The 27220-nt window shown below is 42.2% G+C and overlaps 1 protein-coding gene across 1 annotated transcript in view; it reads left to right on the plus strand.

The window, feature by feature from the left end:
- Positions 1 to 27220, plus strand: part of SLC30A8 (solute carrier family 30 member 8) — a 173462-nt gene that overhangs the window by 90083 nt on the left and 56159 nt on the right. The gene's annotated exons all lie outside the window — the stretch shown is intronic.

The following is a 27220-nucleotide window of genomic DNA, read 5'->3' on the forward strand; positions in this document are numbered from 1 at the left end:
TTCAGTATAGTAACTTCTTAAAATAAAGAATTTAAATTCTGAATAATACAAGGTTCAGTTTTAATGTGAAAACATAATTTGGCACACGCAACCACTATTTAAGGTTGATTTTTAAACTTAAAGACTTAAATGTAATTGTATCAAGGAGGCAACTTCTGACTCCTCTCAGGTAACGCAATTGGTCACACGCAACCTTCCTTTGATGCAGTTTTCACTTCTAGCTCTTGTAACTCTTGTGAGACATTAATGTCAGGTATTCGGAATGATTTCAGTAAGCATTACTTCTACACAATTAAGGATATGCGACAACACTGGTAATGCGAAAGAGTTCAACAATGGATGTAATAGTTTTTACTTCTCACACGAACACTGCAGCTTTCAGAAAAAGCGCAAGTGTTACATTTCCATTGTTAACAGTCAGTTTAAGAATAACAAGCAACTTCTACTCACTTTTAACAATACGTGAGCCACTTTGGAGCTGGTTACAGTTGCCGGCAAGGGTTGTTGAGTGAATCTGAACGCTGTGCTTCACCAGCTTCAGGGACACTGTGGTTGCGGGTTGCACTATTTCACCCGACTTCCTCGACTACTTCGGGCTCACTTGGGAGCCAGACCCTTCTCCAGCACAGGTGTCTCCAGTTCGGCCTCCTTCATTGGAAGTCTCTTTTACTCTCGAGACCCTTGGCTTGTCTTCTGCTTCTGGCCTTGGGCTCCTGTATTGTATTGGCTATGTAATCACAGCAACACGGCTCACATGGGGAAAACATCACTTCCGGCATGTCTTCCTCTGCGCAGCCTCTGCAATACAGGTTTTGCGAACACAGGACCCTCTCAGAAATTGCAGGTGAAATCTGCTGTCTTCACATTCTGGGGTCCTTTTTGCATTCCCACTTCTTCGTGAATTGCCAGCCTCTTACTATGCTACTACTACTGTCAGCATTCCAACTCCTCCTCCAGCTCATTATTCCTCTGCTTTCCTGCTAGGGCCTTTTATGCCTCACAGGTTTGTCAATAGGCTTCAGGTGTGAGCTATTAGCTTCAATTGCCCAACTCCTGCAATGGCTACTAGGCTCAATTGCCTTACCACTAAATGTACATACCTCTTCAGCCCTCGTTCTCATCTCAGTCCCTCTAGGATTCTGGGACATGTAGTTTGTTTTAACAAAGTTTGTTTTTTCTGCTTCTTGATTATTTATAAGGGTAGATTTAATTCCCTTCATATTTTTAATGGAGGGGCTATGGGTTTTAACTTTTATGGTGGAAGATGATTTAGAGAAGACAACATTTCCACAATCCTTTGTATTATACCATTGGGATTGAGAGGGGCATTTAGTTTTGAATACCAAAAAGGGGCTTTCTTTTGGTGTACGGTGCTTTATTGTTACAACCATTGGATAAACAACCTTAGATTGAGAGAAGTTAAAATGACAATAAACCATAATCTCTTTTGGCACAGTGGTAAGAGTCTCCCTATCACAGGAAAAATACTGTGTCTCACCCCACGGATTCTCCTCACTACCCTAGGCCTTGTCTCCACCCAGGTGATCCTCCTGCAGTACACCACCACCAGGGTTTGGATCAGGGAAGCCTCTGCCTTCCCATGGCCACCTGGGATGAGACTTTAAGCAGGGTGTCAGTGAGGGATCCACAGGATTCTTCACACCTACATATAAGTAATAGAGGTAGTCTGCTGCAGGGCTCCGCCAATTTCTTTTTCCCCTCCACAGCCCTTAAAGTATTATTTTGAGGCGTGTTCTCAAAATCTCTCCAAATTCTGATCCCCAGGTATGTGCACGTATCTCTTTTCCACTACAAGGGGAGAGTCTGCATTGCCAAGGCCAAGAGAAACTCCATAGATCCCAAGGGGATTATGCAGGACTTCCCCCTTGTTTATCCTGTTCCCTAATATGATGCTGAGGTTGTCAAAGACGTCCATCAATAATGGAACATTTATCTCTTGATTCTGTACATAGAGGAGCATATTATCGGCATACATGGAGATCACATGTATCTCCCCTTCCACCGATATCCCTGCATCCACGATGTCCCGCTGGAGAAAGGTCAGCATGGTTGACGGTATGGAATGCAGCTGAGAGGTTGACAAGAATAAGGATAGATGAATGGTAAGCATGACGAGCGGAAGAGATGAAGTTGCTTACATTGATAAGAGCTAACTCAATAAAGTGCAGAGGTTGGAAAACCTATTGAAGAGAATCCTGGAAGTTGTGTGTGTCAAGGATCTCAATGAGTTGGTTGAAAACTACACACTCTAGGATTTTGACATAGTGAGGTAAAAGAGAGATGGGACAAACGTTTGCCGAACAGTTAGGATGTAGGCCAGGTTTACTAAGGATAGGGATGGCAGTAGCCAACTTGTAGGATGATGGAAAAGTGGCACTGTCAAGAGAGGAGTTGAAGAGGGAAGTAAGAAATGGGGCAACACAGCAATCTTTGCATTTTACTATGTGTGGGGATAAAGGGATGCTAGGGGCACACAAATGGTTAGCCCTGAGGAGAGTGTCAAGAATCTCATCAGGTTTAGTGGGAGCAAAGGGAGGCCTTGTCACAGGACAGGAGGGTAAAGGTGGTTGAGGAAAGTGAGCAGATGGAGGAGATAGGTAATTTGTGAGGTTATTTTGAATGTTGGAAAGGTTTGCAGCAAAGTAGAGAACTAGATCATTAGCACATAAGGTAGAGGAGATGTAGGAGGGATTAGAAGGTGAGAAAATTAAGTTGCAAGATTTGTGTAGACACCTATGTTGAGAGGATTGTGGCAAAATGAGAGAGTGATGGAAGTCACCTTTGGCAGATTCGAGAGCAGAGGTGTAATTTTGAAGAGCAATCAGGTAGACTTGGAGAATCTTTGCCAAGTGCGAAGGTTTTTCCTCATTGTTGTAGTCAGGTTGTTGATGGTAGGTGTAATCTAAGGCAGTGTAGGGGACAGTTTGGGAGTGCATGTAGTAACAGGAATTGAGTAGTGAAGGCAGTGTTAAGAGCATTTTTTAAGTTAGTCAAGGGTTTATCAGTGGGTGGAACACTGAATTTTGCATTGAAGGAGAGATAGTGGTGTAGGGCCGAGAATTCGACAGGGAATATCGAGGAGGGAAACCCGTGCTTGGTAATGGGAGTAGTAGATGGAGAGAAAGGGGTGGAAGTCGGAGTGGTGATTGAGATACAGCCGATGGAATGATTAGAGGGAGAAGGAGCGGTGGGGATATTGGAGGTGATGAGTTGAGAGTAGATGAGAATAAGGTCAAGGGAGTTACCATTTGAATGGCTGGAAAGACAGTGGACAGAAGACAAGGCGGGGTTAAGGAGAAGTCAGTGGATGGAAGAATGGAGAGAGAGGGAGGTTAATGTTACCATAGACAATGAGTTAATGAGGGGGGTGAAGGGAGTCAATTAGTTGGGAGAGGTGGTCAATAAATTGACAAGCAGATCCAGGTCATGGTAGAGAGATGTAATATGAATACCACAGGGAGCCATGATTATGGATAGAGTGTATATGAAAGAGTGGAGTAGGAGAGATAGGAAGTTTGGGAGATGCAAACAGTTCTGCACCAACACCCTTACCAATTGGGTTCAGAGAGTGGGTGAAGGTGTAGGTAGCGATGTGAAGGGCAGCAAAGGTTGCAGAGTCTGACAGAGAAATCCAGGTTTCTGTAAGGGTAATAAGGTCAAAAGAGGGAGGATGGGAAAGAAGGAAGTTGGAGTTAAAGGAATTATAGTTACAGACAGATTGTGCATTCCAAAGACCAATATAGAGAGAGTGATATGCAGAAGCATATTGATATTGAGTCTGTGAAGTAGAGAGGTGCGGGGATAGATGTGAGAAGAAGGAGTGTGATGAAAGTTAGAGCTATTGGGTTTTTGTATAGAGAGAGTAGGTGAGCGAGAAGAGAGATGTTGTTGATGAAAATATAGGGATAGGAAGAGAGATGAAATGGTTTTGAGCAGAGGAGAATGAAGTAAGAAGTAAAAGAGAAAGGAAGAGATTGTAAGAGATGTGTATGGTGGGGAGGGAAAGAGGAAAGATGTAATTGGTGCACACAAGCAAGTAGCAGGGCACAGCAAATCAATAGCTCAGAGGCAAAGATGCAAACAAGATAGAAGAAAGGCTGGAGGCTGACCCTTAGCTGTTTGCCCTTTGCTGGGTCGCCTGGGGCAAGTCGCCCCAAAGCAGAGAGTCAAGTACTGGAAGTGGTGAGAAGCATCAAATGTCAGGAAGGGGAGATGGGACTATCAGCCTGCGCTACAGAGCACAGCAGGACGGGAGATGGAGTGCAGGCCCAGCTGTAAACTGGAGTTGTACTTTGAAGGATTAATAATTGGCAGAGCTGTGACATGTGTCGCCTACTAACCGAAATCACCTATTCTACTCTTACTTTCAGGTAGAAGGGATTTTTTTCTTGCACTTATGAATTCCAGAAGAAAATGGAATGTGTATGGTAATGTATATTGCGATGAATCCAAGGAGTTTATCACCTCTCCCCAACGGGGAGCCACCCCCTTTGGGACTAGGGAGGTGATCGTGATCCACTTAACATCCCCTTGGGACTTGACAAGTGGGACTCCTCTAGAGTTCCCTCCCCATTAGTGGTCAAGGAAATCCCAGAGAGAGAGTTAAGTTATTATTACTTTTCCTCATAGACTAACATTGTTATGGTCTGTGCAGGAAATAAAGCCTGTGAAAACCCCTCAACAATGGCTGGCTTGGCTTCTGATACTAACTTCATTTCATCCTCTTTAGGGAAGACAGCATAACGTTTAATAACAGCCTTCTGAAATCACGTTAAGCAAGAGACCAATCAGGAAGATATATTTGCACAGCCCACAGAGTTTAACATGCACTGCAGGGCAAGTTGGGAAGACAGATTCCTGGAGAGGTGCTCGGAGAGACTGAACGCCAGATGCAGCATTACATATGGATCCTCACACCAGTAGAATGTGATGTGCCCTGGCTGGTGAGAAACTGGTTCCAAGGTCTGTGCAGGCCAAGCGAGAATGGAGGGTCCCAAGGGGCCAAGACAAAGCCACGGAGGAGGAACCACCTACAAGCTCCTGCATCAAGCAAGTGGGAAGCAGGAGAAGACGCCCACCTCTGCAGAGTACAGTTGAGGAGTCATATAGGTCTGCCACAATGAAGAATTCATTCAGTTTAAAAAACAAAAGTAAATTGTTCTGCATACGGCAATGATTTGCTCCTTCTGTGTTTGGAGACAATAACCGTGGCCCCACTAAAAACTCTCTCAAATTGGCACACTTTGTGGGTGGGCACCTTAGCAACCCCAGTCCACTCTCACAAGTTCTGCCGACCATATGGACCATTACACCAGTTATTGAATCACTCTTAAGCCCAGGGATTATTATCCCCACCAGCAACCCTTGTACTACCCCCATTTTGCCTGTGAAAAACATGTTAATGGCATTCTATCATTTTGTAAATGGCCTAAGGGCCATCAATGCAGTGGTAATACCTTAATTTCTGGTGGTGCTAAACCCGACCACCCTACTGACATGTATTTTGCCAGAAGCCACGCAATTCGCTGTAGTTGACCTATGCTCCGATTTCTTCCTGGTACCCTTACATAAAGACTCTCAGTTCCTTTTCACATTTTCCCTCAGAGGAGTCCTGTATACGTGGACTTGTTTTCCATGCGGTTTTATGGAGCACACAGTCACTTCTCACAAAAGCTTAAGAAGGATCTAAATGATATCAAGTTACCTGAGAAGTCGACATTAATACAATATGTTCACTAATTGTTGATCGCCTCACCTTCCTATTAGGCCTGCAAGATAGACACTCAAGTGCTATTAACAGCATTAGCAGAGAAGAGGCACAGAGCCTCCAAGAAAAAGCTCCAGTTGTGTAACTGTACAATCCACTACTTGGGACACAACATTATGGAAGGATATCAGCTGATATCCTCCTCATGAAAAGCGACTGTCCACAGAATTCCTAAACCACAGAAGATCATCGAAATGAGATCATTCATAGTTGTAGTCAGTTACTGCCGACAGTGGATTTTAGGGTATGCAGAGATAATGAAGCCACTTCAGGCCTACATACGTCCTAACACTGTAGAGCCCTTAAAGTGGATGCCGGAGGAGACCTTTATAAAGATGGGCCTCATTACGCGGTAGGAGGTAACCATGGCGCTATTAGCGCCATGGCTACCCCCTTACCGCATTCCGGGTCTGTGTTCCCGGAATAGGGACTTACCGGGTAATTCCAACCTTGGAGGACCCGGTAAATCCCCATTCCGGGAACCATTCCCCATTCCCATTCGAGCCCCCATAGGGCTCAATGGGAATGGGGATGGAGCTAATAACGGGCCCGCTATTAGGGGGCCCGTTATTAGCTCTGAAGTCCCTTAACGGGTCCCTTCCATAACGCCTGGTAGAACCAGGTGTTGAGGAAGGGACCCGCTAAGGGACCTCAGAATAGGGTGGTAAGGGATTACTGGCACTGGTACCCTTACTGGTGCCGGTAATCCCTTAGCGCCAACCGCGTAATGAGGCCCAAAGACTTGTTTGACTGGGGCAACAGTTAAAGATCTTCAAGACCGCAAACATGAATTTAATTTATATTGTCACGAAAGAAACAGTGTCACACTGGCATTGCTTACCCAAAGGCATGGAATCTGTTGTAGACCAGTTGCTTACTACTTTAAAGAATTAGACATTATCACAGCTGCAATGTTGCCCTGCTTATTGTAGCCTGCTGCTCTGCTAGCTGTAGAACAGAGTCAAAATATGGTACTAGGATACCCCTGGGCTCTCCCACATGCATTAGTATCAATAACTGAGCAGACCAGAATATTGAATGCAAAAATGGCAGATTTCAAGGGGCATATTTCCCCACAATTATATGTTGGGAGGGGGGGTTTAGGATTATAGAACATTTGAAAGGAGTATGGGAGGGGCTGCAGGGGTACTCTAGCCACATACAATTGTGGTGAAATGTTCAAAGAAAAAGAATAAAATCGGCATTTGGGCATTCAACATTTTTATTTCTCAGTAATCACATAAATCTGACAAAAACACAACATATTAAAAGAGGTGTGGGAGCCCCCTATTGACAATGTGCCAAATAACCTATTCTAGCGGCAGGTGCTGTAAGGGATCAAGAGTAAGGCTCGGACACAGTCGCATTTTAAATGTTGGTTGCAGACTTTTATTCATCACAAAAGAAAAAGGGGTTTGGAGGAATTCTATCTATCCTGAACTTTAAGAGGGGTTTCCCAGCTTCAACAAAACTAAGGAACATCTGTGTCAGGGTGTTTAAACCAAAAAGCATCCTCCATCCTGTGCCCAAAATCCTAAACTGACCCTTACATGCTAAACTCAAAATAATGTGCAAATTGTGAATTTCTGTAAGCTGTACGCATGTAGCTTTCTTTAAAAGTTCCAAACATACATTTCTAAGGTGCAGAAAAGAAAAGCAATACATTTCCACTAGAAAAGTCTTCCCTTCCCCTAGATATCTTCTGGTAGTTCGAATGTCACTTTAACACATTCCAAGTTTTACTCAAGGGGGATGATTCTTCCCTTGAGTCTCCTTTACGTACACGGTTCTTTTGGATATTTTCTCTCTCGTTTTCTGGACATCAATCATCCCCAAAGGGGTGTGGTTCTTCCCTTTTTGCATTGATTGTCTCTGCTCCACAATTTCAAAGAGGGGGTTCTACCCCTCAGATTTCTCACATTTTCTTACCCCTGGTTGACTCTCCTGCCAGGGTATCACAACTTTGTTCAATCACACAGTTCTTTTGGATTTTTAACCTCTCATTGCCTGGAAATCAATTATCCTTCAAAGGGGTATGGTTCTTCACTTGTTTCATTGATTGTCACTTTCTTACCCCTGGTTTACTTTCCTGCCAGGTTATCACAACGTTGTTACTTGGGTGCGGATCCCAGATTGTCAGACTGCCTGGTTTACTCTCCTGCCAGTGCTTTTTATATCCACTCATGGGTGAGAGTACCAGGCTAGCTGTTTGCTTGGTTCACTCTCCGGCCAGGGCTTTTGCATTCACCATTCACTCTTTGTATCCAGGAAATAATGTTCTCATATATTGGGTCACTGACCCTTTCTCAACAATGTTCGTATTTGTATCAATTGTTTCATTTCCTTTAATTGAGCTCTCTTGTGTTGTCAACGGTATGCAGTATTCACCCTGAAGTGCCCAGGTATCACATTCGCTTTCCCTATGCTTCCCAGTCTTCACTGGCGGCTTCAGCGTCCCTCACGTCTCACTGTCTCATTTGCTCCTGGCCCACTAACTGGGAGTGCATTTCATCAGACTATTGGTCCCCATTTTGCCTTCCACTTCATTCGGCAGCTACAGCTGCCCATGGCAATTATGCGGCAAACTCCTTTCGACTTGTCCTCTCTGCACACCTTACTCATCAGCCTCCTCACTGCACTATGCTGTCTGCTCTCCTACTGTTCAGCTGTGTTGGTTTGTAATGTCCTGGCATTGGTTAGCATTTTCCAATGACTAGAGCGCAGCCTCGGCTCCCAGGGGGGGGCCTGTAAATAAGGTTGCTGGTTAGCAAGAACATGAAAATTCTATGCCTACATTACAATAAGCCATACAAGAATGTTGAAATGTCCAATGGGTGTCACCCAGAAATACAGGTGAAAGATTATTCTGATACAGTGTTTTTATTCTGTCTCTCTGGAGTTCGCCCTTCCTTACGTGGCCATCCACAGATAGCCACCCCCAGGGTCAGAGTCAGGTAGCTTCTGCTTTTCCCTGGCCACGTAAGAGAAGCGTCCCTCCAGGGAATCATGACAGTGTTGCTCGATTCATCACAGTGCCCACTCGGGAGCATCTGCAACCCTGTTTTTGCTCACCCAACCTTTCACATAAGAGAGACATCCATTAACACATCAGTCTGGTCTCATACACTTGGGCAGTCCAGCACTGAAATGCTAGGCAACTCTTCTCTGAACAAGAACACCAACAGCAACCCCAGACACGTGTTTCACACTTGTTCAGCTCATCAATGAGGTGAAGCTGTTCCTTTCATTCCCCAGTGAGCAAGAGGTCCATGTCTGAATTATCCTGGGTAACTTAGGGTTGAAGCCCAAGTTTCTAAACATACACAAAGGCCTGGGAGCCCCTCTACTGAGAACAAAGAAGGCCAAAATAAAATGGCAAAATATGGCAGCCACTTTGGAGGATGCAGATACTTATGGCTTGCCTGTCAAAACTGGCCCTGAATCAGCACCATTTAACAATTCTGGAGGACCTGGCATTCATAGAGGAAAATGCTCCACCAAGTGAGAAGGACAATTGGATCAAGAAGGGCTGCCAGTTGCATTAGGACTCTCTGTTGAGGAATGAGCATGGTTGGTTAGTAGCTCCCAAAAATATTGGTGTCCAACCTTGTTAGAATGTATCATGGTCAGGCAGGTGATAATGCCAATGAATCGCTCATGATTTGCACCTGATTTCACAAACATGGCCCAGGAATATTGTCAGAGCTGTGTAATTTGCTCATAGAATAACATTAGAAATGCTGTTCTAGCCCACTCCCCCATAGGCCACTTGTGTGGCTTCAGATTGATTTTCTGCAGTTTACGCAGTGCAACCAGTGGCAGTATTTATTTGATATTGTAGACATGTTTTCTGGTTGGGTAGAAGCTTACCATTGTAGAAAGGCAGGATGCGGTGAAGATACCAAACAATAAAAAAAAGATAATCTGTCCCTATATTTGAGATACCTGTATGCATCAACAGTGATTGAGGCACTAACTTTGTGAATGATATTATCAAGACGCTAATGTCTATGCTAAATCTCCAACTTAACCTACCCTGCCCACACCACCCTCAGTCGTCCGGGGCAGTAGAGGGACAGGACAGGGTTTTGAAGATTAAGCTAGCTAAGCTATGTCAGGAGATGGAATTGAAGTGAACAGAAGCCATTCCATTGGTCCTATTAGGTATGGGAAGCACCCTGAGTAAACAACAAAATGGGGCTAATGCCCTATGAGATGCTCTATGGATGGCCTATGCAATTACATGTGCCCCCTCCTGTAAAACCTATGCCTGATCATTTGCAGTTTTCTGATGATCGATTACTTGAGTAAGTGATGAACACATTCTCTCCCGTCAAACTCATTCGTTATCACGTCCAAGCAGCCATGACATGGAACCAGCCCTGTCAGGTCATTCAGTGCAAACAGGTGACAGCAGCATCTTAAGAGTTCATCAAAGGAAAACAACATTAGTTAATAGGTGGAAGGTGCAATTCCTGCCTCTCTTTACTTTTAATTTAGCAGTTACAACAACATGGGTTCACATAAGCCACTGCAAAAGGCTGGTAGCCCCCGCAGAGTCACGTATATGACTACTATCACGTGCACTGACCTTTAATAACTCTGTTTTCGCTGTACCTGATACAATAGTGCAGACAATACTAGAGATTATAATCTGACTAACATTCTAACCTCTTCAGACATAAGGGCATGGCTGTGGTATTTAGGTGGTATTCATACCACAGCCTGACAAATGCCCGGTTGGAGTAGGTCCTTATCCTTGTCAACCTCTTCCTAATTGGATGAGCGATGAGGACTACCACCAAGCACTGAATGCAGAAACTGAGATTCCCACTGTAGTGCCCCACTCTCAGCTTACATATAGAACTCTGTCTACAACTAACGTACTAACAACTACAGATGAAACCATTTTGGTTCACTATTGCTATTCTGTTCTCTTTACCAGAAGGAGAAACCTAATTATCTTCAAGCTTATCTACTGGTACTCAGTGGCCTGTTACTGCGGTGGTGACAGCGCAAGGAGAAGTTGGTGGATAGGTCAGTTTGATATCAGACATAGTGAACCTACCTTTGATGATACACCAAGTAGTGGTGCTTGATTATTGTACTTATTACTGCACTAGGGAGGAATAGGGGATGGGTCATACACTTAAAATGTTATTTGTTGACCATATTAAATCTTGGGAATGATACACAAGGGGTGAAGGTTTACTCAAATTCTACAGATGTGCATTGTTAATTTGTATGTGTTTGGGATAATAGAACGTGTACTATGATACAGCACTTACAGTGTCCAGAATTAGACATTGAAGAGTTTATAGAGTATATACAGATGTACGGTCAGAAGCTTTGGTATAGCACAGTGTCAAAACTGGACAGATCTGTATATAGATATGTAGTGCTGAATGCTACTTGGCGACTGTCCTATTCACTCCTCCCCTGTCTGCCTTTCAGGTCACCACCCATTACCCTAACTGTACCACAGGGGCCAAAATTAGATTGCAACAGCAGAAAAAGTTGTTATTTGAAAGACGACAGAAAAGGGAAGTAGTTGATAAAATGTAGAATGGGGAAAATACTGTGCTTGAAGCTTGGGGTAGCTATAAAGAGACACATTTAGATGGGCAGGTAGATCAGCTAGAGCAGACGACTGGGCTTATCTCTGCGGCAGAGCCTTCCAGCAGCAAGGCACATGTTGGAGAACTGCATGTAATCTGTACCCTCAGTCAGCTGACATCAGAAGCACTGCTGCATCAGACGAACAGTTTGATGGAAGCCGGGTGGAATCTGGAGTGGGATATGGCCTGTGAAGAGGTGCAAGATTATCTGAACTCGCTACTGCTTTCCACCGAGAAGGATGTTCTACATAGCAGCTGGCTGGAACTGTTGAAGAATGATTCAGGACTAACAAAGTATTTATGGCCCCCAAGAAGCATTTGGAAATACAGCAGCTTTCAGTGCAAGAACATGGAATGCCCCTTCACTGTGCAAGGCCCAGTGAAGGAGCTATGGGCAGTGGCGAGTCGAATATTGCCTGATCCATGGGCAGGGTGCAACTGGGAGTGGATTACTCATCATGAAGACTGGGAGGTGAAGCCAGCCAAAAGTGCTGCCAAATACCTTGTCTCTGCCCTGGAAAAACCCCTGATTTGTTGTTTGGGAATGGCACCAATTGGCAATTATGGTCTTTACAGCCTCCCTAGCTGCCATGGTTGAATAAGTTGGATAAGGGGCAAATAATGTTGGTAGGAAATAGAATATGTCCTGATGGCTAAAGAGTTGGGTATAGATTGGTAGGCAGATGATTATTTCAAGTAAAAGACAGGGGTGTATTACTTGCATTACATCCTGAGACAGATATACCTTTCATGGTGCACACTAAGACTAGACAGTTCACTGTGTTGTGGCCAACTATAGAAAGGATAACAATAAAGGTGTATGTCAAATTTTTAAAGGATTGGCCCAATTTAGTGCCTCACAGATTTGAAGAAATTGAGACGGTAGAAGAAGAGATCATGAAGGTAACAGATATTACTAGGAATTTGCAAATATTGGAGACAGTACATAATGAAGAGAAACATTCTTTGAAGTTGCCCATCTCACAGCCAGTATATATGTTCCGGGAGATGTTTTATGTGCAGTTCACCAAGAAGTGTCTTTTGTGGGTGGACCTCTGATCTCCTTACTCAAAATAGGCCCACCTCATCAGAAGTGAGTGTACAGTTTCTGTAAAGCAAGTTTATTGTATACAAACAGCCGGGAGGGGCTAGATGATACCGTAGAGTAAAACTAACCTGATTCTCTCAGAACCACACAAAGGTTGCACATTATATACATTTTGCAATATTTAAAAGACTCACACATATTTTATTACAACGTCATCCCCCAAACATGATTGGTCAAACCTATACAAAGAAATCTAATCCTCCAATTCCCATGTTCTCATTGGATACATTCAACTCCTTTCACCAAATATTTGCATGAACTCATGTTAACGGCACACCCCTTTTCGGAATCTTTATATAGTCAGTACTGACATCAATACATAGTTACATATTCATGGACCACAAATTGCAAATTTAGTCATATCTATGATGCAGAGGTAGCATCACAAAAGAAGCTTTTAACAAAAGACTTACGAAAGCTAAAAAATTCAATTCCAACCATCAAGAAGGAGTTTATATGGAAAAGGAGGCAAAGTTATACAAACTGGCACAGGCTACAGAAAGCTAGATTACTCCAAAGTGATGCTGAAAGTAAGTTGAAGGCACTTGCTAATGCAAATAGCAGAAACCTTTGGCAGTTGCTGAAGGATAGGGGTAAGACAACTGGTCCACACTTATTAAATCCAATACCGCAGGAGGTATGGGTTTCCCATTTCCAGAAGCTATTTGAAAAATCGACCAAAACATCAACACAGGTGGAGAGTGAAGGGGCACAAACAATGGGCTGGAACATTGTATTTGAGAGGGAGGAGATTGCTATGTTCATAAAAAAAGCAAGTCAGTCCCGAGCACCTGGGCTGGATTGTATATCTAACGCCATCCTGAAAGCAGCACCGGAACAGTGGGCCGAGTTCAGAAGGATATTGGAGAAAGGTAAAATTCCCAAATCACAGTAATCTACAATTGTAGTCCCTACATTCAAACAAGGGGACTGCCAAATTCCAACAAATTATAGACCTATCACATGACTTCATGTTTTGGGGAAAATGTTCGCGATGATCATCTTAAAGTGACTGAAAGAGTGGATAAAGGAGAAATTGAGTTTTTACAAAAGACAAACAGGTTTTGTTAAAGAGGTGGGGTTCAGTCTGAATTTATTATTACTCAGTCTCCTAAAATCACGAGCTGCCCATAAGAAGGAGAAAATATATATGGCCAGTACTGATCTGCAACAAGCATTCGAAAGTATAGATTATGATCTACTACGGGAAAAATTAAAATCTAAAGGATGCCTGATGGATCTTCTGAAAATCATTCACGACCGTGGATCTATATTCAGGAACAAACATGCAGATTAAACTTGATCAACAGGGGAACCATTCAAAGAAATTAATGGTGCAAAGGGTATGAAACAAGTATGTCGACTTGCCACAACCTTGTTCAACTTCTTTATCGAAGCTCTGAAAGGGATGTTGGATGACAAAACAACATTTCCACAAAAAATCAATGAAACAGAGGTTGGTTGGCTATTATAAGCGGACAATTTAGTCCTTCTGGATCAGACCAAAATTGGGCTTCAGAATAAATTAAACATCTTACAGAAATATGTTGATTTGAATAATTTGAAAATCAATGCTGCCAAATCAGAGATTATGTTTTTTGGGGATGTGAGAGGACCAAAGGGAAAAAAGGAGAGCTGGTTTTTACAGGAGAAATACCTAACTCCAGTAAAGAAATTCAAATATCTAGGGGTGGTGATAAATGTGTTTAAACGACAGAAGCCTTGGATCGATCGCTTGAAAAAGAAAGAAAAACATCTTACGGCGCAAGGCAAGGCTATTGACCGATGGTTTGGAAAGTTCTTGCCCCACCCAATCCTAACCTATAAACAAAAGACATCACCAGTTATTATTTTTGGAGCTGAGGCTTGCCTGGGTATGTGCAGAGAAGTGTGAGATTATCTGGAAGGTTCATTTTGGAAAATAATTTTACATCTACCTTTGGCAATGATTCGCCATGAACTGGGCTTAACAACACTGTATGCTAAGGTAGTATGGAATGTGTTAGCGCTATTCAGGAAAGCCAACTTCATGGATTTCCCCCCACAATTTGAAGTGATTAAGATATGCGAAAAACACATAAAGGATTGATCCTATGGGTCCTATGGGTGTATGATTAGAGAATAACAGAAGAGCAAAGAGCAATGTCTGGAACTCATACTTTATTGGAAAAAACTACAGACACTTAAACTAACCCGAGGGTATTTGGAAAAAATCCTAAATAATAAGCAGAGGGATTTGCTGTTGATATTTAGGTTGAATTTACTGCATAATCAACCACTCTTGTGAGATATGACAAGCACCAGGGAATGGACAAATGTTGGCTGTGTGACTCCCAGAGTGAAACTCTAAAACATCTGACCCTGTTTTGTCTGAATCTGAAAGATTTAAGATCAATTAATCATTATGGGAACATTTACGAAATAGCAGGTTTAGATGCACAGAAATGATGGGAGCTTGTGTTTGGTGCTCAAGATCAAATAGTTACTTTTGTTATGGTCAAATTCCTGAAAGCTACACTCAAAAAGTTTAGAGAGAGCGATGGAGTTTAGCAGTCTTAAATCAAGAATGATAGGAGTTTTTGGGTCATAAAGGACTAACTAGGTGAAAGAGAGGGAAGATTTGGGGCCAATGAAACTAAAGGAAATTAAATGGAGTATCTGTTATGAAAAGTGAAATGTTTGTAATAAACTAAACACACTAATACAAAAATAATAATAATAGTTACATATTCACACACAACAAAACAAATGTATTACAAGTTCCATCTGATCAGGGACCTCTAAACCTGGTTGTGATGCACATGGCTTTAGAAAGACACTTCAACAATATGAACCGATGATAGCCATCTTATCCGCCCAAACTTGCTGGGGTCCCTGAGATTTCCCATTTTATGTTAATCTATAATAACACCATTTCAACACACATGGCCTCTGGACATATCCTGGTCATTTCTGAGAACCTGATTGCTATCTATAAACCATTGACCAACTCTGCCCTTACCGGTTGCAGCGGGTTTATTACCTTGTGTCGAGTTGGTCCTACCAGGTGGCCGGACTTCCTTGGCCACTGAATAACAAACTCCTGTGTACTCAGGAAGATTACATTTCCTCTCCACAATAGCACCAAGTCGTAAACCCTGACCTGGCCGCAACTGACCATTTGATGTTATCGCAGATGCCTGAATGTAGTTATCCACCTTCCCTGATCTTTCGTACCTGATCGACCAGCTTTCCAGTTAGTTTATCTTACCACCCCAGGTACTATGTACCCCTTGTTCCTCAACTGTCCCAAACACATTTGACTGAAAACCTCTGTGTACATATGTATGCTCAAGACTACCACGTCCCCTCACAGTGGCTTCTTCATCCACAAATCTCCTGTCTTGGTTGTGCATATGAAGCTCCTCGCTTCCCATCTTTATGTGATATATCACACACCACATGACTGCATTGTGTTCACATTGTATTGGCAGACTTTCCATTATATTGCTACACACGTGCAAAACAAAAATGTATCATCTATACACAAAGTAACACTAGTTTCATTCCCATTAACTACACTGAATACATGCTAAATATATATTTAGAAACACCATATCCAAGAATAAAGACATGGAAAACACTGCAATGATCCATCCATGAGGAAAGAGCACAGAATCAGCAAAGATAGCAAGATGCAGCACTCTGGGTAATGAATTAGATGTGTAATGCAATTAAAATCCACAATGTGTTGATCCAAGCAATAAGATTGCATTGAGAGGGGTCAAATGCAGTGGCTCTGAGTGGTTTGAAGGTAGTGTAGGTTGGAGCACTCACCAGGATCAATTTGGGTTGAGGCGGTTCAAGATATGTGAAAAGCTCTGGATACGTTAAGCGAGTGACGCACCCATAGTACGAGTCAAAGGTTGGCAACAGTTCAAAGCAGTGATCCTGATGCTTCTGTATGCAGTTCAACAATGCTGCAGTTCTAGGTAGGGTTGTTGTGTAACTGCTTGTTCTAGTCGGCAAGTGACACTGCAGTGGTTCAGATTGGGGTCCAGCGATGAGCAGTTGATTTCGGCTGAGCAGGTGATGGGTTCTGTGAGGTACGATTCAGCATTGAGCTGGTTAGAGATGCAAGAACATTGGTTCAAAGAGTTTGATTGAATGCTAAAGGTAGCACCGGTGGGTAATGTGGTTTGAAATGCAGTGAACCGGGTTCGTAAGCAGTTTGCTTGGTTCAAGGCGAACAAAAATGGCATCCTGACTTTCTTGACTCTTAGAATGCTGTGAATCCCATTCCATGGATTTAAGGAGCAGATTGGTATTTGTTCTTTGGCACTCAAACACTGGGGATGCTGGCACACGACTGCAGGGGTCCCTCAACACAGTGAGGTCCTGGGTACCATTGTACCTGGCAGAGAGGCACTTCACTTTCACTGGTCCCTGAGGATGGTTAGAGGACAGAGATCCCCTCTGCCTTATACTCTCAGTATTCACCTCACAGCTGGAGGACTCTGGAAAGATCATCTTTCCCAACAAAGGTCCAATGGATTCTTTCTTAAGTGTTTGTCCACAGATGAATCAAATAAGTGGTGGAAGATCCCTAATTTTAAAGGCAAAAGCCCACATGTGATTGGATTAAAGCTGAGCTGCTTTAGGGGTCCATTCCCTGTTCTTAGACTTTGTGGACTTTACCCTCTGATATCACACCCACAGTGCTTTGTGTTACAGGAAGTGGAGAGTATAGGATAGAAAGCTAGCGGCAGAGAGAAACACGATGGTGGGAACTTCCACCAGGTGTAAGGAACTCCCTCTGTCTACACTAACCCTGTCCCCTTCCTTTCCCAATAGAATCATAGGCCTTTAGATATGCAGAACCCTAGGGTGAGGCTACCTCTGTTGTGAATGGGTGTGACATTTGATTCCTGTTCCCCAGACAGCTTCCGGTGGAATGATTGTCTCTCTGGGGAGGGTGTTACCTGCCCTCAAAAAAGGAACAAAGTGAGGCACTCTCCAAGGCTATAGTCCTGCCAGCAGTGGCAAGGTGCAGCCTGTCTGCAGGGATTAAACACAATCCTTTCAAAGCAGAGTTGGGCTCATAGGGCTGACACGTATGTGATATCAAATTGATGTAGCTGTAATCATTATGATAAATGCCATCCACCAAACCATAAGGCATGGCTTATATTTAGAGATGTATCTGCCACAAGAACAGTAGACTAATTATAGGGTGTTGGTACAGGGCTGCATGCCTTAAATGCAGGCCCTGCACTGCAGAGACTTGGCTGTCACTGCCGTTGTTAAAGGGCACTTGTGACCTTTGAGCCTAGTCTGTGCTACTGATAGAGTAGGAGTTGCAGACCAGGATAACATAAAACCAAGGGACTTCTACATATTTCCTGTGGTGATAACCAGTGTGTGTCAACATTTGTTGCTCATTACTAATCCACTCACAGCAAATGTCACTTCATTATTATTTCCATCAATCTGACTGGATATATTCAAAATGCAGAGACTCAATTTATGTTTCCTAAAGAACAAAAACCACCTTTAAATGTTGGTTTCATGTTGCCTTTCCCCACAATCTACATAATCTGAAAGGTGAGCAATCAGATTTACTGACAGTGCCAGAGCCATATTCATAAATGCCTCAACTAAGTCACAGTTCCAAGGTATCTACATCATAATACATATTTTTAGCATGCCGGACAGCCTTAAAAACAGTGTGCCATCATTACTATCATCTAAGGTTTGGAATGCGCATGTAGCACATTAAATGGTGCAGGATGGTCATATTCGAATCCCAGTGGGTCCTGGATGTTAAAGTTATTACCCAAAAGTCTTCTAAAATCTTGCCTGCAAATAAATTCAGGAGTCCTGTGCCAATATCGGTACGAGTCATGGTTATAGTGCAAGCTGACTGCTGCCTTGTCTTACTCACAAAAAGCTCAAGTATGCCTGTAATACATACACGGCTGGCAGTTGGAAGAGTAGCTGCATGCCTCTGCAAGAAACCCCACCCTCCTACCTCCCATATGTTGGAAACCTTTGATCGTGCTGTGATTGACACCAGCAGTTGTGCCAGTACTGCAACATATGTTTGAAATAAGATACCCATTGAGACAACCCTATCAAATGTATCCCCGAAGGGATGACAATTTGAGGGAGGAACTCCTTGAGGGAATATGAAAAAAGAGCAAAGAAAGAAACATGTGACTTCATAAGAGAGTATAAGTGACGTTGCAGGATACTTGCTGAAGAGGAAATATGGGTCCAATAGAAACTGATGACGGAGTAAAGAATCAAGTGAACTTTTAAATGCGAAAAAGAAGATTACATGTGCACAAAGTGCTACAGAGAATCAATCGTTCAATAATTGTACATACACTGAAATGCCAGTAGACTAAGTCATCATAGAAGCTGGCTATATGTAGAGAATAGAATGCAGGCAAAGCCGCCATTGTACAGAAGCTGGACATCAGTATCATGAATTTTGATAAACCGGGGCCCATGAAGAGGAAAGGGAAATTTGTGTTGCAGCAGGAATAAGTTGAATCGTGGAGCTGCACAGCGAGGTTGTCTGACCTGAATTCAAGACTGAAGCAGCGAAGGCCGGCTATCTAGTCTGGAAAGGAGTGAATGTACAAAGGATGAATCATCCTTGTTAAGGTGCAAGAAAAAGAACGCCAAGAGTGCCAAGTTTAATTCTGTTAAGACATTTAAAAGCTTCAAAATGGACCAAATTGTGGTCTGCTGTCACTTGAGCCAAGGAAGAAAATAGAGTCGTACTTGGAGTCCTAGAACACGACACGTGCAAAATGTACCGAAAGTTCCAGACATGGCATAAGCGTGCCAATTATAGTTTGAGAAAACCAATAAGAAACTGTGTACTTAATGTTTTTGTAGATGACATTTGGCAGCCAATTACAGTCCCAGCTCCTATATAAGGTATACTTAGAAGTTCCCCTTAAGCCTATCTCGATCCCTAGTAGGTTTTTCATTATTTGCCACATAGTATGACGTCACCTGTGACGTATTTTGAGTATATACCCATGTTTTTTATGAAAATATGATTTTGCAAAATCGAGCATACGTCCGTTGATGTTTGTTGCAACTCCCTGTTTTAGATAATAGTTAATAAAACAGTACTTTGCCATCTTCCTGAGTTGGTTTGGTTATTTGGACTCAGATTTATTCTGTGAACCCATACGTTGCTTGCACATTCCTAAAGGGCCTTAAGCTCAAAGTACATGGGTGCCCCACAATAGTGAGGCTTCCTGATTCTACCCTTGCTAACACACATTCAATAAAACATTGCTGGCAAAAAAATGACTCACTGAGCGGGGTTCTCTACACAGTACTTTTTGTGACTGAGTCCTTGTACCTTAAATCATGAGGGCATGCTAAAACATGTACATGAATACTCACACACACAGGTTGAAGACTAACTCCATTATAATGGCATGTTAAAACAGCATGGGTGACTGTCCTTCATTTGTAGTTCAGATACGGTATCACGCCTATATAATGCCGGGGAGGCACATCATAGTCCAATGTATGGAACAATAGCCATGGTGTATTACATAGCAACCAGGTGCACATGGAATATATTTTTCTCACAGATGTAATAATGATCTATCTTATTTCAGTTAGGAAGGTAAGACATATCAATGTTATATGAGTTAAATGGTTCCCAGTATATACTATATAGCAGCAGTATATGGCAATGCATTTTAAGCATTGTATGATGCTATGCAACTCAGTGTCCACATTGAATCCTATTCCTACTTGATGCAGAGGCTGGATCCACCTCTGTTCAAAGTGGGCGAATGCTCTCTTCATCTGCCCTCCCTTTGCATGTGCTTGCAGTTGTCTTATCACAAACCAGATAAGACCCTGGTATGTGTGTTTGAATGTTGGAAAATGCTTACCAATAGTTTCTCCTATACTACATTTTCTTCTCCCCCCTTATACCACATGTATATGTGGGAGGGGGGTATGCGGTATAATACAAGTATGGTGTGCTGAAGGGGGTCTCCCCCTGCATATGTATGTTGTGTAAAGGGGGTTGAAAAAAGATGGAAAAAAAAGTCTGTCTTTTCGGCCGTCGGACTTCTGGGGGTCACAGTAATCACATAGATCTGTTAGGTACGCTATCCTTGTAAGGCCATGCTATGCCATGTAATCTTAAGTTATTGGGATATGTTATGTAATGTTGGTATGTTAGGGTATATTGTTCTCAATGCAAGTTTGACTTTGTTAACACTGCTAAATGGAATTGTAGTTACGACCAACGGAATCTGTGGAATGTCTCACATTATGACTTGTGTTAGACCCAGGTCTGAAATCCCATTCGACTTTGTTTTAAGGAAACCAATCCAGGGGTTTCTCCCAGAAGAGCTAATGTTTGAAGCCCACCCTTATTTAAGAGTGCCCATAGTTCCTCGAGCTGGCCTTTTTTTATGTTCAGGCCCTAGGAAGTATGAAGACGTATATCTTGCTCCCTTGTGCATTGTTTCAATGCACTCTTGCTAATGATGGCACCTAAGAATTTCAGAAGACCTCAGTGCCTGACTACCACTGAGCCAATGGCACACCCAGAACATTTACTTGGAAATTGGGGATGGAGTACTCTGCTCCCCAAACTCCATAGGACATTTTTCCTGAGGGTACACCACTCCCACAGAAACAACCCCAGGCCAAGTTGCAGCTGTTAGCGGCATGAAGCCATGGTAATTGTGAACTTTGTGCTTTACAAATGTCTCTTATGAAAGCAAAACTAAATCAATAAACCTGCACAGTTCCCTGTATATTCAATTGACTAATGGAACAAAAGCTGAATGCTCTCATATTGCACACACTACTACACAGACACACATATCTCTGCAGTAAGAACCCTGCGACTCACATGAGCGGTGGAGCTGCACTCCTGTGACACATTCAAATGCAGCTTTTCATCTAACTAGCAATTACTGGTACAACTCTCCCTTCATCCCTTAGGCACGCATTCAGGGTTCAGCATGCTGCCACTGTGATGCAGCAAGTAACTGCAGTGCCGGGAGGGGGTCTTTCAGGAAAGTTGCCACAGGTCAGGTGACAAAACTGGGAATTTACAAATTAAGACATTTAGAATTCAATCTCACTCTCACTTGTATACATTGTGTTTATATGTGTATTCTATGAGCATGCTTCATTTTAGAGGTATTGATAGGTAAGGCATTCATCCGTTATTTATTGTCTTGCATGCTTAGTTTGATACTAAAACTTTTTTCACAACACTAAAAACCACTCTGTATATCATGCAATGAGACCCCAGCATCCGAGCTAGCCCCCAGCCCCTACCGTGAAGGATATCTGCTCTTCAGGTCACTCATTACAAGACTCAGAAGTCCCGGATGCCCCTAGCACAAACAATAGTCAGCTGTGTTTTTTCTCCTCGCAGTAAGTGCTGCACCCATTCCACGTCTGACAGAGACAAACAGTTCTCCCTCAGATTAGTGAAGAACCACAATCACTTTTCAATCAGCGCGGGGCAGGAGATAAACAAGTGGGGTAAATCTTCTACCACTTCCTTACTTTTGCAAAATCTACACTTCATGCCTCTCCTGCCCCCACCGACTATTATTGATTTCTTCTCCGCTGTATTGCAAAGGTTTAGCCTTATCCGCAGAAATTGGTCCCTTAGATGTTGGTCTGGAAATGTAACTAAATAGGGTGGGATCTGGCCAAAGGCTCTTGACTCATTTATCAGACGAGAAAGCAATTTACATCTCGAAGTTTCCTCATTGGTGGTCATCCTGTCTTTCCCACATCTTCCTTTGCACTTTGCCTGGGTTCTCCAAAAGCCCTTCACCTGAAGACCCCACTGGGCCAGCAAGGCTTTACAATCCGCTTCCCACTTTGCCCCCACTGGGCTTTCACAACTGCCTGTTTCAGCCTTTATGGCCGCCAACATGGGTACAGGCTGGGCCTTTGAACATTTCCCATAGAAAGCCAGGGTTTTCCAATCCACCCCGGCTTTCAATGAGATCAGACCTAGTTCTCTTCTAATGAATCGCACAAGACCTCGGTAGATTAAGCACTCTCTTCCAGAAAGACCCAACTAATCTGTTCCATAGGGGAGTTTTGGCTCGTGGCATGGTGTCCGCTCCATAGGTCATAGTTGGGACTACTTTTGATTTGTAGAAGACAATGGGCCTCATTACGACCCTGGCGGTCCCGTAATGAAGGGTGCCGTTACGGGACTGGCACCCTTCATTACGGGATGCCCTATTATGAGGTTCCCTTTGTGGTACCGGGTCCCGCGAGGGGACCAGGGAGCTAACAATGGCCCGTTATTAGCTCCCTCCCCATTCGCATTGAGCCCTATGAGGGCTCAAATGGGGATGGGTTTTTCCAATGAGGACTTACCGGGTCCTCCATGGTTGGAATAGCCCGGTAAGTTCTCATTGGAGGAACCCAGTACTGGAGCCCGGTATGGAGGCCCATGAGTGGTTTGACAGAAAACTGACAGAACCTATGCTTCAAAATCAGAGCTTGGTCTGTCAGAGCAGTCATTTTCTTTTTTTGAGTTAATGTCTTCTGGGCCTCGACTGTGCTGTTACTGATCTGTATATCAAGATATTTAAAATAGTTCACATGCTCAAACTTCTTTGAATCTAGGTACCAGTTGAACGACCCCCTCTTTTTTCCAGGCTCTTTCTGGAAGGTCAAGATCTTTGTTTTTACTATAGTGATTTTCAAGTCGTTTTGCCTTGTGTATTCCTGTAGGCAGTTTAGCTGTCGTTGGAGCCCTATAGGTGTCATGTCTATGAGGACCAAGTTGAGTTTTATTTTGAGTTCATCCTGCAATTAAACTATGTTGATCCATTAAACACTGCTGCATTTATATGCTGGTCACGTCCTGAATTATGTAATCCATGTATATGGTATTTGCTTGGCCTGGAAACATGCACATTGCGCTTTTTTAGGGTAATGCATTTACGATACACAAAAGAAATGTGAAGAAGTAGAGATACATCCAAAGATATTGAGTGATCATGCAAGCCTGTGTTGGAAAGCGGTTGATCTCGCAAAAGGGATTATAAACAGTGATAAACCTTTGGTAGGAGTGAGTTGCAATATTAGGGGTTTGAAAGTAAATTGGTCTGCTGAAATAATCAAAACTATTAATGAGATATTGCAAATTAAAAAAAGTGTTTTTAAGCAGGACTTAGAAGACTTACAGGGTGATATTATACTTTTGTTAGAATCCTATGCAAAATCTCATGGAATAAAAACAAGTGGAGAAAAGCAATACATTAACAAGATCAGTAGGAAACAATATGATGCAACAATCAGGGATAGAAAGAGAGCCTATAGAACAGCAAGGAACTTAATTAAAAAACAATACTGATAGATAATTGTGAAAAACAACTTCAGATAAGAAAATGTGCATCAGGCTATAGGAACTGGCATAAACAACACAGGTTGAGTAGACAGAATTTGAATTGGTTATTATTGTTTAGATGGCTACGTACTCACGATAGTAAATCCTTTTGGTCTAAATTCAACGTATACAAGAAAGATATATCACCCATGGATTTCAATCCAATTTCTGAGGAAAAATGGTTAGAGTACATAGTAGAGTTTTATTTTGTCCCATATGTTAAAAACAATGAAATGAAGGAGGACACAACTCTATTCAGCGTGTCAAATTTTGACATCGAGGAAGAAGGTATACATAATATCATAGTGAATTTGAAGAGCTCTCGGGTGCTGGGCCCAAATGGGATGCCAAACATAGTCATGAAGGCACAACCAGAGCTATGGGTGCGAATGTTAGTTCTAATGTTCAAACATATTGAACAAAATGGGATCTTGCCAAAAAGTTGGCACAAAGCGATATTGGTCCCTATTTTTAAAAAAGAAAACAGGGAAGATCCTCAAAATTATAGGCTTATAGCACTCATGGACACTAGTCAAAAAGAATTTGCTAGTGTATTACTGTGGAAATTGATGAAATGGGTCGAAGAAAACGATATACTGAGCCATTACCAGGATTTAGGAAGAACCACAATACCTTAACAAATATATCTGTGGTTCAATATTTGAAGGCTGAGGCGGAGAACATAAATACCCACTGCCTGTATGCCTGTTGTATTGATTTCTCAAAGGTGTCAGATTTGGTGCCACGTACTATCCTTTGTAAAAAAATGAATAGATTGGGGAATAGATAGAAACTTGTTGTATTACATCCAACTTCTTTACACAAATACTTGTATTGCAATCCGGTTAAACGTAGTAGGGCATTGTACGAAATTTCAAGAGACAACCATAGGACTAAAACAAGGGTGTGTGCTTCGGCCAATACTATACAATCTATTTACTGCAGATATGGAAAAAGAATTTGTTGAGGCAAAACATTTCCCCCCCTAATGTCAATGGTGTGAAGATACCAACCAATGTTGGCTTATGCTGATGACATCATTATATTTGATCGCACCAAGATAGGGTTGCCGAGATCACTAAATTCTTTGATAACATATGAGGAAGAAAATGCAACGGTGATCAATATAGCTAAAATAAAAAGAGTGCTCCTAAGTAAAAAGGACATTGGTAAAAAGAAAAAATGTATTTGGCACATTTACGATTCTCCATTGGTAAATGTATCAGAGTATAATTACATGGGATTCTTCATAACAGCAAACACTACTGGGAAATTCTACTACGAAAAAGTGTGTGAAAATTTGGAAGAAGTGGTTAGCGATAAAGCATTATGTAAACCACTGTGGGGGAAACAACATAGAGGGTCTATTAGAAATATATAGAGTGAGCATAATACCTACCATCATGGATGGATTGGCTGCATTGCATGTTGAACAGATAAGCTGGCTAGAGAAACTGGACGGTAACATTCTTTGATCTATTATAAACGTAACAAGATAAGTACCAGTGGAGACATTACGTTTGGAGTATGGGGTGACCCTTATTGAGAACCACCTGGTGTGTACAAAGAACGTTGTTATATGCAAAATTTAAATGCAATAATGGTGAGTCAAATCATCTGTTTAGGCTGATGGTAAAATATTTAGACAATCAGTGTAAAAATAGTGTTTTGATATCACTTAGAGAATCTGCAGAGAGGCTCATTACTCAACTGAATTTAGATCCAGAAATATTAGACCCAAATTCTGAGAATAAAATAAAAAATAAAGCAAAGGATTGGGAAATGATAAATAATGTTGATACATTACACATAAAGATGTGATATCAGGACTTAGTCCGACAGGGTTGGCGAAGACATATACTGTGCCCTTATTTGACAAAGCTAAGTAGTATTGAGTTTAAGCCCTTTATATTACATTTGCGTAGGAATGTTTTGCATACAAGGGACATTTTAGGAGTGTGGTCAGATATCCCCTATGCAGAAAGACTATGTAGATATTGTAATGACGAATCGAAACCAGCCGTCACATCATGACCCAATGTAAATCCTTGTTTCCCTTGTATGTAAGGGGCTATGGAAATGTTTTGAAAAACCTGCAGGGTAGTTCAGGAGATCAATTTTGGTCACACATACGTGGAGCAACTTCTCTAGTAGTATGCAGAGTGGCATATGATATATGGAAAGAGATTTTAAAAAAGGATGAATTGCTAAATTGTACACCTAAGAGATCAGGAAAAAATTAGCTAAGTGGAATTTTAAATATGATGTAATGTGTTATAATGATGTGTTCTCGGATGCAGTTAAGGGGAATTCTATATGGGATCCAATGTGTAATATGTGTATTTTGCTGTGTTTTTTGATCATTTGGATATGAAATGTGCTTAACGTTTTAATGAATTAAACTAATTGCACAATAAAAAAATGTAAAAACTTTAAAAGTAATGCATTTTAGCTTCACTTCTATCTCTTGCAGGCTTCAACTACAATCACTTGGCACCTCCTACTTCTATCCTTGTTTTGGTTTCTGCTTTCTACTGTAGTCACGTTTTACATAAACAACCCGTGACTTCGCCCTCTCTAGCAGTCAAGCTCAGGCATCCCAGGGTTAGGCACCTGGTGTATGTCTTGGGATGATAAAATGTACATTTTGCAGACACGCCTCCGTGCTTCAAATGAACACTTAAACACACCTAGAGACCTTCACACAGCCACACACATACTACAAGTACTGTTTACTGAGTTATAAAAAACTGGCCTCAGGGCAATTGTGCCTATATATATATATATATATACATATATCCAAAATGACCCAAACATTACCATCGCCCCTAACTATCCTAGAAATCTCCCTAACATCTAAAGGCTTTCCCAGGATCCCACTTTTTCTTACTCCTCCACAGACCACAGTCAGAATACCCCAGTTGAGGGTACCATACACCACTTTTTGGACGAGTCTTGACACACTATGAGAACACTACAGTCCTAATTTGGAGCACGCCAAAAGCTTATTTGTGTTTGCATTTACAATGCATTGCAAATTGTGACCCTGGGCACACAGTTGTAATACCTTACAGGGCTTCTTATAGAATGCCCAGTTAATTGCAGCAATATGGTAGTAGTACCCGGCTGTAAAATGGCACTGAAATATTTATACTACTATAACTGGGATTATTATGTAAGTATCTGGGCATTACTTGGCGAAGCCAGAACCTGATCATGTGATCACAATGCATACCTTAACACACAATGCCCAAGACATGATTCAAGTGTCTAAAGGAACATGTTGTAGCACACCT

Source organism: Ambystoma mexicanum, chromosome 5q (genome assembly GCF_040938575.1).
Source record: "Ambystoma mexicanum isolate Mex_15411 chromosome 5q, UKY_AmexF1_1, whole genome shotgun sequence".
NCBI lineage: Eukaryota > Metazoa > Chordata > Amphibia > Caudata > Ambystomatidae > Ambystoma > Ambystoma mexicanum.